The sequence below is a fragment of the Chionomys nivalis genome, chromosome 13, assembly GCF_950005125.1.
Source record: "Chionomys nivalis chromosome 13, mChiNiv1.1, whole genome shotgun sequence".
NCBI lineage: Eukaryota > Metazoa > Chordata > Mammalia > Rodentia > Cricetidae > Chionomys > Chionomys nivalis.
Window position 1 is genome coordinate 19099721 of NC_080098.1, and position 12959 is coordinate 19112679.

A 12959-nucleotide genomic window follows, 5' to 3' on the forward strand; every position below is an offset into this window, starting at 1 on the left:
GTTGCTTTAGGCTTGGAATTCTGGCCCGCTATCTTTTTTCGTTCTAGGATCACAAAGTTCCAGCCCTTTTAGCCATCTATTCCCTGCACATGTCCCCGTGCCAGGAAAATTAAATAAACAGGGGTTGTAGGGTTGAATGTAATTACGATTTATGTCATCTTGACAGCCCAGCATGTCTCTTTAAAATCATAGCATCCTACCTTGGTCCTCAAAGACCCATTTCCATCTAATAAGGCATAGTCTATTCACTACAAACTTTCTAGGAGTGAAATCGCTGGCTTAGGCACTAACTCAGTATTAGCACATAAGGAAATATAAACTTTTAAAAGAGTAAATGGACCACCTTGTATCCCCAGAGGCATCATTTGAGGTGGACATCTGTTACATATGCCACGTGTTTCACCTCAGATCTACGGTGTATATTTGATCCCCTCTGTACAACGAAACCTTCAACTCATGTGGCCAGAAATAAGTAGAAAACAATACGTCAGGCTCTGGACACAGTTGTAGTTGTGATCATACACAGCATGGACTAGGAAGTGGGTTGGCTAATCTCAGGAAGGGGTCTCTGTACAGGCTCAGGTCAGCATAGTCCTGGTGGAAGAAGCTGCAGCCAGTACTTTCTATACATGTAGAGTTTGCTGCAGGTCACCCACTTGTCAATATCTGTACTCCAGCCAGAGGAAGGTGTTGACATTCCTGTGAGTAAAACACGTGGTGGTGCAAGTGTCAACTGTGCACATTCACGCGGGACTTCGGCTTCACATTGCTCAGCTGTGGGTCTCTGTATTTGTTCCCATTGGCTGCAGGGGGAAACTTCTCTGATGACGGCTGAGGAAGGCGTTGATCTACGTACGAGTATAGCAGAATGTCACTGGGAAGCATTTTATTGCTATGCTCCTTTGCAGAACCAGTATTTGGTTTCTCCTAGGTCCTCGGCTTATCTAGACTCTGGGTTCTTGGCCACCTAAACTGTGACGGGTATGGGTTATATCCAGTAATCCAGTTAATCCAGTCAGGTATTGGGTGGTTACCCCCACAAGCTTTGTGTCACAATTGCGCCAGTGTAGCTTGCAGCCAGGCCATCATTGTAGACGGGGGGGGGGGGGGGGGGGGATGATGATGATTTGCAGCTGGGTTGATGTTAACCTTTCTCCTTTGGTGATGGACAGAGTACCTTCCAGGACCACTGTCTCTAGTCGGTATGGGTTAGGGCTCTAGGCAGGCAACAGCTTGACGTCTCAGTGTTCATTGGGTTGTGTAGGTGTTGTCCTCAGCAACAGGACCTTACCATTAGTTTGTGGAGAACATCCATTAACCTTGACGATAGCCTAGTTTCTTCAGGAGTTTCCATGAGGCCACTTTGGCCAACACTTCAATTAAATGTCACCCATTCCCAGTACTGGAAGCTTCATTAGTGACTACTTGATCATGCGGATAGTCTTTTTTTTTTTAATTTTATTTATTTTTTTCGTGGGTGGTCTTTTTGATGTTTCATGTATTTGGTGTTTGAAGGTATTTTATTGAAAAATCCTGAATCTATATTCATTAGGGATATAATTCTCTTTCTTTGTCGAGTCTTTATGTCGTTCAGGTAACAGGGTAACTGTGATTCATAAAATGAACCAGACAATGTTCCTTCTGTTTCTATTTTGTGGAATAATTTGAGTATTGGCATTAATTCTTCTCTGAAGGTATGGTAGAATTCTGCACTAAACCATGTAAAACCATCTGACCCTGTGGATTTTCGCTTGGGAGACTTTAAATGACGGCTTCTATTTTCACTAGGGCTTATAGGTTTATTGAACTTGTTTAACTGATCTTGATTTAACTTTGATAGGTGGTATATATCAAGGAAATAATCCATTTCTCTTAGCTTTTGCACCTTGGCAGAGTATAGGTTTTTAAAGTATGTCCTTATGATTCTGTGTATTTCCTCAAATCCTGGAAATTCATCCTCCATATCTATAGGCTTGTATTGCTGTCCCAGAACCATCAGCTGGACCGTAGAGATCCCTTCCTTTATAAATCTTATGAGAGTGTTAATGATGCAAGGTCCATAAGTCAAGGCCAACGGTAAGAGGACCTAGGGCCCACTCAGAGCCGAAAGGAGTGTAGTTAACCAGAGGGAACAATTAAATAAGGATTTATACCATATTTTATATGCTTCCTTCCTGGCTTCCTAGTTTTATTTGATTAGGTTTATGGAGGCTTTTATGACATCTGAGTGGTTAGCATAAAAACACATTGTTCTCCCAGAGCCAGATATAGACCGACACCCCCCCACCCATTGAAGGAACAGTAAGTCTAACCCCCTCCTATTCTGAGGGACCATACCAGCTAAAGAAGAGAGTGATTCCTCCAGAGGGGTGATGGAATTTCTAGGGTGGCTGTGTCTGCATCTATGGCTGTGCCTGGAATCTTGTAATTCCGATCTTGGAGGATGAGAGCTGAGGTTCCAGTGCCTATGAGAATGGATATTAGGACAGCTGGGAAAACCTCACATTTGGCCTATCCGACTGGTTCTAACTGATGGAGAATCCTCAGGGAAACAAGCTATTTTTGTGACCAGCTGCACCAAGACAGAAACCCTGAATATCAGTTAAAACTTGGGCATCTGTGCAGGGAGTTAAACCTGTGGTATAGGCCCACCAAGTATCATCCGGCAGAATTAAATATCTGAGTTTCATTGCAGAATCGACATAGTTAGGTGGGGTTCGGCCCATACAGAGGGTGTTTCCCATTACCAGTTATAGTGTTAGTCTCCCTCTGCCTCAGTGTTGTCGTATGCATGACTGCGTGTCAGGGGAGCTGGCATAACTTCCCTGTATTGCACTCTCCTCATAATAGTGTGGTCTTGTGTCTAGAGAGAGTGAATGAGCCCTGGTGAGTCTTGCCTTTGAGGCATTCAGAACCAGATAGGTAGCTCTTAGTAGATTAAAGAGGCCTGGATTAGAGGGTTGATTTGTGGGAGTAGAATCAGTTGTCAGAGACAAGGTCTTGGTTTTAAAGACTTAGATTTCTTAGACTTTGCTCTTTTTGACATTTGGGTGTTCATTACCTTATTGGGGCCCAAAGACTTTTGTGGCTCTAGGGGCTGAACATCTAACCAGAGATGAACAATGTTCCTGGGTCTTCCCCTATATCCTCCCACCTGGTCATACAACCTTAAACCCAGGTTTTTCCTGAAGCCCAACTGAACATTTTTCTACCAGCACCCGTGAATTGAATTAATATTTGGTTACATGTCCCTGCTCCAGCAAACTTAGTTCACCAAGCACCCAAACATCTTGGTTGGTCTACCTACTTTCCCTTGAGAAGATCTCCATCCTCTTTGGGGCCTTCTGCCAGATATGACCCGTGGAGACACAGCTCCATGAAGCACAGAAATAGTCACTGACTCCTCCACAGGCCTCTACCTGTTCCTTTATCTGTTATACCCAGGACAAACATTAAAATGGGTGACTTCTTGTAATGTAGCATCACACACCTCAGTCTAACCATAAAGCGTCCCCAAGTCAAAATATAGATCAGGTCCCTATAGGGACTGCATGGGAAGTCCAGCTCAGGATCCTTCCTTTGCCAGCATTGATGATTTCCTAGGTGAGAATAAAGGGTAGGTGGGGGTTGTGGTCCCCTAGGGTGACCAGACTGGAAAGCCCTTGCAGGCACATGCTGAGGAAGCATAGGGACAAGCCCGTCACTTAGCTGGATTGATGAGTTTCTGAATTCTCAGTTTTAAAGAATCTCATGGAGGTGCAATGGCTCTCCAGGGTCGACTTCCTCTGGAGCATAGCCCTCAGGATCAGCATGTGGGTCTATGGGCTTCACGTAGGGATGGTGTCTCCAAGTAGGTACCTTGTCTACTTTGACAGCTGTGAGCATTGTCAGGATGACAGTGTAAAGTCCCTTCCAGCCACCCAAGGGCTCTTTTCTGTGTCTCTTGATGATCACCAGGTCTCCTGGCCAGAACCGTTGGGGCACAGTGTTGTGATCCAGCTGCCCTCACTCCCCGACTGACAGTGGAACTTCCTTGTGGTCTGTAATTGACAAGGATGTTTGTGTTCTTTCTGGCTGGTGCTTTTCCGCAGAAGCAGTAGAGGTATAAAAGGCTTTAGCACTGGGAAAAATAAAGCTTGGTGTTCTTCCACCTGAAAGCCGCCATGTCTCAATCCCGGCACCCCCCACCTCCCCGCCAGTCTCAGCTATCCAGGCTTCACTGGCTGCAGCAGCACAGCATGCAGTGCCTTCTTACAGATTGCACACAGCTGAGGCCGGAGTTGTTTCTGCACCTGAGACAGAACTTTAAGGGAGGAGAGAAAATCTTTGGTCATCAAACTCAGCCAGCAATTCTGCCCTAAGATTAGGCAGAATGGGTGGTGACCTGACATACATGATCACCAGTGTGGTCCGGCCTAGAGTCTAAGGAGAATCGCAAACCCGATAGGGAGCAAAGGGGAGGAGAGACATCTAGTCACTGCCAGACTCAAGGGGTAATTTGGTTAAGTTCTCCTTTGTGGCCGGGTCCATCCTTTCTACCTGGCCTGAACCTTGGAAACGCTAAGCACATGAAGTTTCCAAGTGGTCCCAATAGCCTTGATTAGTTTTTGTGCTACATGAGAGATGAATGCAGGTCCATTATCTGAACCCAAGAGCACAGGGAGGTCACACCTCGGGATAATTTCTTCCAGCAGCTTCTTGACCACCATGGCAGGCTTCTCGTGCTTAGTTGGGAAAACCGCAGTTCTTCATGAAAAGGTATCTATAAAAACAATTATTTATAGCTATACAGGCCTGGCTTGGCCTCTCTGAATGAAGTCAACTTCCCAGTTAGCTCTGGGCCAAGTTCCTCTCTCCTGGTGTCCCATTCTCGTGACTCCGCTGCTTTTTGCATTAACGAGACGGCATGCGGGACATCGGCCTACAGCTTCTGCTGTTTTGGCCTTAAGGTCAAAGACCTTAAGATGCGCTCTTCTCAAGAGGTCCTGTGTTTTTCTTTCTCCCAAGTGAGTACTCTGATGTATTTGTCGGACTGGCTGAGTGACAAAGTCTGATGGGAGGATGATCCATTCATCGGGGTCCCGTGTACACAAGTGGATTCTCTGGAGCCCTTGGTCAGTGTAAGCTGGAAATTCTAGCAGTGTGGGTGTTCCCATCTTTGGTGGTGTGGTCAACAGGATGGTTACTCTCTGGAGGGCAGCCTGCTTTGCTGCCATGTTTGCCCGACTGTTCCCTTTTGAGATTGGGTCCTCTCCTTTCTGGTGCCTGGGGCAGTATATGACAGCTATCTCTTGGAGTAGCCATATTGCCTGTAAGAGGTATAAAATCTCCTGTTTGTTCTTAATAGTCTTTCCTTCCTCCTTCACCATTCCCCTTTCCTGTAGATGGCACCATGGACGTGGATAGTGTCAAATGCATATCAGCTGTCAGTACAGATATTAAATCTTTTTCCCTTATCCACTGCGTTGCCTTTCTTAGAGCTATCAGCTTGGCCCTCTGGGCTGATGTCCCAAGAGATAGGGCCTCTGTCCACATGACTTCTTCAGTTGTGACTGATGCTCCTGCATATCTAATACAATTTTTTTTTTTTTTCGAGACAGGGTTTCTCCGTAGCTTTTGGTTCCTGTCCTGGAACTAGCTCTTGTAGACCAGGCTGGCCTCGAACTCACAGAGATCCACCTGCCTCTGCCTCCCAAGTGCTGGGATTAAAGGTGTGCGCCACCACCGCCCGGCTCTAATACAATTTTTGAGGGAGCTACTGCCAACTGTTAAATCATGTTAGCTTAGCCCTTGACAAAGGGGTGTCCTCGAGGTCTGGACCGATGCATGGAGATGGCTCAGGATGTCCAGATAATCGTGGAGAGGCCGATTCAGGTCCGGGTCTGGGAGAAGGGCAGAGTTCGAGGCACTGCTGTGGGTGTATTGATCCTGGGTGGGTTTAAGAGCAATGCCAGACAATGAGTCAGCGGAGCATTAGTAAGTTATCTATTAGGAGGATGTTTGTTTAAGGACCCCCTCGACAGCATGGGGGTGGTCACTTTAAGAGTTGGCTCCAAAGTTAGTTTGTCTAGTAAAGCTGATGCTGCCATTATGCAGAGGCAAGGAGGCCAACCAGTAGCCACTGGATCCAGCCTTTTGGACAAGGAGGCTACTGGTCTTTTCCGTGGACCCAGGGTTTGGATCAGGACCACTTTGGCCACTCCCTTCTTCTCATCTACATGAGGTGGAAGGGTCTGGTGATGTTTGGTATCTCCAAAGCAGGTGCAGTCAGTAGAACTACCTTAATTTCACTGAAGGCCTTTTCTATCTGTGGGGTCTAATTGAGGGGAGCCCCCCCCCCCGCATCATGGCCTCATGTAGAGGCCGAGCTAATTCAGCAAACCCAGGGATTCAGAGCCTACAGACCCAGTGGACCCCAGGAATTCTCTCACCTTTTGGCGACTGCTGTGTCTGGAGACCCTCTCGATGGTCTCTTTCCTTGCTTTTGACAGCCATCTTTTGCCTCCCCCCTTTAGCATGTACCCCAGTCAAGTTACCTCAATCAGGCAGAGTTGAGCCTTCTTTGCTAATACACTATACTCCAAGTCTCCCAAAGTTCTAAGCAGCCCTTCAGTAACAATTTTGCAAGCTTCTAAGTCAGCTGCTATCAGGAGGTCATGCACATACTGTCATACGCTGATGTTTGGTTGGGCTTGTCAGTACTCACTCTAGACCTCATGGAGGACTCATTGAAGATGGTAGGAGATGTCTTGAACCCTTGGGGTAGTCGTGTCCAGGTCACTGCCCATTGAATCTGTCCTCTGGATCCATCCACTCGAAAGCAAACATAGGCTGACTGGCTGGAGCCGGTGGCAGGCTAAGGAAGACATCCTTAAGGTCCAATACTGTGTAGATGACCCGTTCTGGAGGCAAGACACTTAGAAAAGTATAGGGGTTGGGAAGTGTTGGATGAATGTCCTCAACCCGCCTACACCTCCCGGAGGTCCTGCACTGGACTATAGTTTGGAATTGGGCTTTCCAACCAGTAACACGGGTGTATTCCAGGTCCCAGGTCTCTGAGGTACTTAAGATGGGGCGTGATCCCCTGTGGGCCTCTCTGGGCATTGGGTGCTGTTTGACATGCATTGGCATTACACCAGCCTTCAGTTGTATTAGTAGTGGGGTGTTGTGCTGCAATCCCAGGTCCCCCGGTTTCTGCCCATGCTTGTGGAATTGTTGGGAGGTAATTTTAAAGCAGGTCTCTACTGTCTCTTTGATTTGAGGGGCCCACAAAAACATTTGTATTCATCCACTAGTGACCTGGTGAGCATGTGTATTGACTCTCCCTTTTGATCAATCACTGATATTCTAGTCTGGTCAAAATGGATGCGGGCCCCCATTTTAGTTAGTAAGTCTCTTCCCAACAGTGGGTATGGGCTTTCAGGGATGGCTATAAAAACGTGGGGCACTAGCCCTGTCCTGTGTCCACTGATCTTCCAGTAGTCCACGAGTGCTGGTTCATCCCTTTAGCCTATTGCGACCAGGACTGTGTTGGTGACATTTTGCTAGGGGTTGTTTTAGAATGGAGTGTTGTGCTCCTGTATCCCCCAGAAAAATCTATGGGTTTACCCTCCACCTTTAGGGTTACCCCAGGCTCGGGAAGGGGCTCTCAGCACTGTCGCCACGACCTTCACTCTTTAGCCCTGTAATTCAGGGCATTTATTCTTTCAGTGACCCAGCTTCCTATAGCAGGCACATTAATCTTTCTGCAGACTAGGACTATTGCACAGTCCCTGCGTTAGGCCTTTCCCTTAATGGGTGAATCTGCAAAGGTCAGTACCTGTCTTCTAATCTCTGGGCTGCTTGAGGCAGCTAGAAGGACTTTGTGTGCCCCTGTGTCTGTCTTTCTAAAACTCTTGTGATCCCCTTTGTCTGCTTTCCTTCCATGGTTTCCTTACTATAAAGTACGTCCTCAGCAACCGCAAAGCATCCAGCCAACCTCTTACCTTCAAAACCTTTTGTTCTCTGCAACTTCCGGCAGATATCTGGTGCTGACTGGTTGACAAAGGCCAGGCTGACTGCAGACCGATCTTCGGATCCGAGGGTGTATAGGTCTTATAAGCTTCTATCAGCCTCTCTAGGAATGCTCCTGCTGTTTCTTCAGGCCCCTTGGAGTATCTGACTGACTGGACAAATTTGTGGGCCAATTCGAGGCAGCCTGGAGATCCCCTGTTAGAGTCTGGTGGTAGACTTGGCCTTTCCCTACCTTCCTCTGTGTTGAAATCCCAATTGTGTTGTGTCACAGGAAAACCATTATTTATGAGGTCTGCATTGGTGGTAGGTCTTCCATCTGGACCTGGAACCAGTTTCTGAGCCTCTGTTATAATCTGGTCCCTCTCCTCAGTAGCGAAGAGGACTTGGAGGAGCTGGAAACAATCATCCCATGTTGTCTGGTGAGTGAGAAGGACAGAATCCAACAACAGATCATTAGCCTGCAGGCTTTTCAGAAAGCTTAGGATTTTGTCATTTCCAATTATGAAGGTCGCTAGCGGCAAAGGGCCAATGACTCGGTGATCCCTGCCCTCAGCATCTGGTGGGCACACAGCACGCAATGAAAGGGCCATGGAGTCAGTCCCAGTTGGTGGGTCCTACCTTTGAGAATGCGGACGTGTAAGAGAAGGCTCCTTCATCCCCCTAACCTTCCAATTTTTCCCATCCCAGCATGCCTCTGGGTAAGGTGGTTGGATTGAAAGGAACTCTCCAAATTGCCTGGAGAAGGAAGACAGGGTACAGGGATGCAGTGGACAGTGGTCTGTTCTCCTCCTTTAGTTTTTCCTATTTGTTCTTCAGTCACAGCCACGAATGCCCCTAAGGGAGGGAGAAAGGGTTTTAGCTGTGCAGGGGGTTTCCTATAAGGTATTGCCAAGTGGTGATATAAGGGACCTGTTAGAATGCCCCTGTGACCCATAGATTATGTTCTTGACTCAATAGACAGTTGAGAGGTCAAATTTTCCCTCTTCTGGCCTCCTACCTTCATTCCTACAAAAGACAGAGAGTTTTCCCTTTTGGACCACGACTCCCTAGTCTTCAGATGCCTGTAGCCAGATTGTGCCTGTAACCACCTCTAAGTATGGTGGTCTCTGAGCCTCTGCCGTCTCTTCATGAAATACATTCAAGAAGAATAGAGAGTTGTATGAAATTGAGTAGAGGTGTGTGGGCCTAGTAAATAGTATTACTCCCTCTATGGGTTCTGAGAAAGGACAGCCAACAGGGAGTCATCCTCCACCATATAACAGGCCTGAGCTCCTGGGGCTGTAGTGTGGGAGGGAACGTGGGAACCTTCAAGTTCAGTCATATTTCAGAGCAAAGTCATGGCTGGCGGAGTAGGAACAAAGTGACTGATGGAAGACATCTAACTGGTTGGAGACGGACAGGCTGAAGAAGAAAGCTGTCACAGGAGCCTGTGTTTTACACCATTTGCCCAGTCTCTCTATGCATTCTGGTGTACCACACCAGTGCATTCAAACACTGATGAAGACGAAGATGAAGATATTCAGAAGCATGGCCAGAGAGATGACTCAGTAATAAAGTGCCTGCTGTGGAAGAATGAAGACCTGAGTTTGGATCCCTGGTGACCCACGAAAACCTGTCATAACAGCACATGACTCTAATCTCCTTGCTACTGAGGGCAAAGATAAGATGATATGAGGGATTTATTGGCCAGCCAGTCGAGTGAAATAGGTGATCTCTGGGTTCAATAAGAGACATTGCCTCAGAAAGCAAAAATGAAGAGCATCAGAAGATGGCAAACATTGCCTCCGCAAGAAATGTACCTACACATGAACACATGCACATGCATACACCACGCATGAATGCACATATACACGGAGACTGTAAAAAAATAACCAGGAAAAAAGCTGTTCCTGTTTTCAGTGCATGTAAATGTTTTCCTATTGTTACGCAATGGAATGGGACAGCCGTCCGCACAATGTGAACACGACCTTAGGAGTTGAAATGATCTAGAGTGGGTTTAAGACTTATGTGAGCGTGCAGATGGAAGCGGTGGACCCCCGGCGCGCGCTGACAGAAGCGGCGGATGGGGGATAGTCCAGGCATGAAATAGTGAAGCCCACACTGAGAGCAGATCGCCCCACTACAATTAAATCAAGTAGGTTTTCTGGGGCCTGCAGAGAGGGAGGCCTTTTAGTGGCGAGGTCCACGGGCGAACGGGGAGCTTGGCCCTGTCCCTGAAGACTCCAGCCCCCCCCCCCCCCCGCCCCTGCTTAGCCTGTGAGGGCTGATACCCTCTGCTGGGGCTGCTTCTCCTCTGCTGTGACCTCTCTCTTCCTGGAACATCCCAGCTTGTGCCCAGGGCCCTCCTTCACTCCCCCTCCTTTCTGTGGGCCGCGGGATCACCCAGTATAGCCTGTTTGGGCACTGAGTCGGGTGCTTGGGGCAGAGGGCAGCAGGAGTTAATCTGTTTTGGTGGCTGGCCTACAGAGGGGTAGGCCTTTTGTGGACGAGGTCCCTAGTGAACGGGGAGCCTGGTCCTGGTCCTGAAGATCATTCTGAGTGGTGAGAGAGATCTTGGCCCACGGCGGGGGACAGAAAACAGAGCGAGGGCACTTTGTAAGCGGGGCCCTTAGCCAGCAGGGAAATCTGTTCCTGACTTAAAAGACCCATTAGATAGCATTGATAGGAGGAGATGGGCAGGTGCCAAGGAAAGAACTCACCCAACAATCTGAAAAACAACATGAAAACACCAGAACCCAATGATCTTACAACAAGAGGACTTGAACACCCTAACACAGAAGAAGTGGAAAAATTGACTTTATAAAAGCAATAGAGTCCCTTAAATAACATGTAAAAAACACCCTTATAGAAATGGATGAGAAGTATAACAAAAAGTTTGATAAAATGAGTAAATACGTAAATGATACCCTGGGAAACCAAGAAAAAATGATCAAACAGGTATTAGAAACAGTTCAAGAATTGAAAACGGAAATCGAAGCAAGGAAGAAAACACAAAATGAGGACCAGCTGGATATGGAAAATCTAGGTCAACGAGCAGAGGCTACAGAAACAAGCATAATCAATAGAATACAAGAGATAGAAGAAAGAATCTCAGATTCTGAAGACAACATAGAGAAAATAAATGCACTGATCAAAGAAAACAGCAAAGCCAACAATTTTTTATCACAAAACATTCAGGAAATATGGGACACAATAAAAAGACCAAACCTAAGAATAATAGGGATACAAGAAGGAGAAGAGTCACAACTCAAAGGCCTAGAAAATATTTTTAACAAAATTATAGAAGAAAACTTCCCCAACATAAAGAAAGATATTCCTTTGAATATTCAAGAAGCATACAGAACACCAAACAGACTGGATCAAAGAAAAACATCCCCTCGCCATATAATAATCAAAACACAAAATATACAGATTAAAGAAAGAATATTAGGAGCTGCAAAGGAAAAAGGGCAAGTTACTTATAAAGGTAAACCGATCAGGCTTACACCTGACTTCTCTATGGAAACCATGAAAGCCAGAAGGTCCTGGATAGAGGTACTGCAGAAACTAAGAGACCATGGATGCAAACCCAAACTACTATACCCAGCCAAGCTATCATTCACTATCAATGGAGAAAACAAGACATTCCAGAATAAGAACAAATTTAAACAATATGTAGCAACAAATCCAGCCCTACAGAAAGTAATAGAAGGAAAATCACAACACAAGGAACCCAACATAGCCAACACTGCCTACAATAACTCAGGCATCTAGCGACCCTTCACCAGCATGACTCAAAGAAGGGAGACACACAAACTCTACTACCAAAAACAATAAGAATAACCGGAGTAAACAACCACTGGTCATCAATATCACTTAATATTAATGGTCTCAATTCACCTATAAAAAGGCACAGACTAAAAGATTGGATACGAAAACATGATCCAACATTCTGCTGTTTGCAAGAAACACATCTCAACGACAAAGACAGGCATCTACTCAGAGTAAAGGGTTGGGAAAAGGTTTTTCAAGAAAATGGTGTGGCCATACTAATTTCTAACAAAACTGACTTCAAACTAAAATCACTCAGAAGAGATCAAGATGGACACTTTATACTCATAACAGGAACAATTCATCAGGATGAAGTCTCAATCCTGAATATCTACACCCCTAATATAAAAGCACCCACTTATGTAAAAGAAATGTTACTAAAACTCAAGGCAGACATCAAACCACACACACTAGTAGTTGGAGACTTCAACACACCTCTCTCACCAATGGACAGGTCAATCAGACAGAAACCTAATAGAGAATTAAGAGAATTGTTGGACTTAACCAACATCTCACCCAAATAGGAAAGAATATACCTTCTTCTCTGCAGCTCATGGAACCTTCTCAAAAATTGACCACATACTCGGAAACAAAGGAAACCTCCACAGATACAAAAAAAATCAGTGTCCACCTGTGTCTTATCAGATCACCACAGATTAAAGTTAGAAGGCAACAACAATGCTACCCCAAGAAAGCCGACAAACTCATGAAAACTGAACAGTCAAGTACTGAACCACACCTGGGTCAAGGAAGAAATTAAGAAAGAAATTAAAGTCTTCCTTGAATTTAATGAAAATAAAGAGACAACATACTCAAACCTATGGGACACGATGAAAGCAGTGCTCAGAGGAAAGTTCATAGCACTAAGTGCCCACTTAAAGAAAATGGAGAGAGCATACATTGGGGACTTAACAGCACACCTGAAAACTCTAGAAACAAAAGAAGCAGAAGAACCCAGGAGGAGTAGAAGACTGGAAATAATCAAACTGAGGGTGGAAATCAACAAAATAGAAACACAGAAAACAGTCCAAAGAATCAGTGAAACAAAAAGTTGGTTCTTGGAGAAAATCAACAAGATCGAAAAACCCCTATCCAAACTAATTAAACGATGGAGAGAGAACAAGCAAATAAATAAG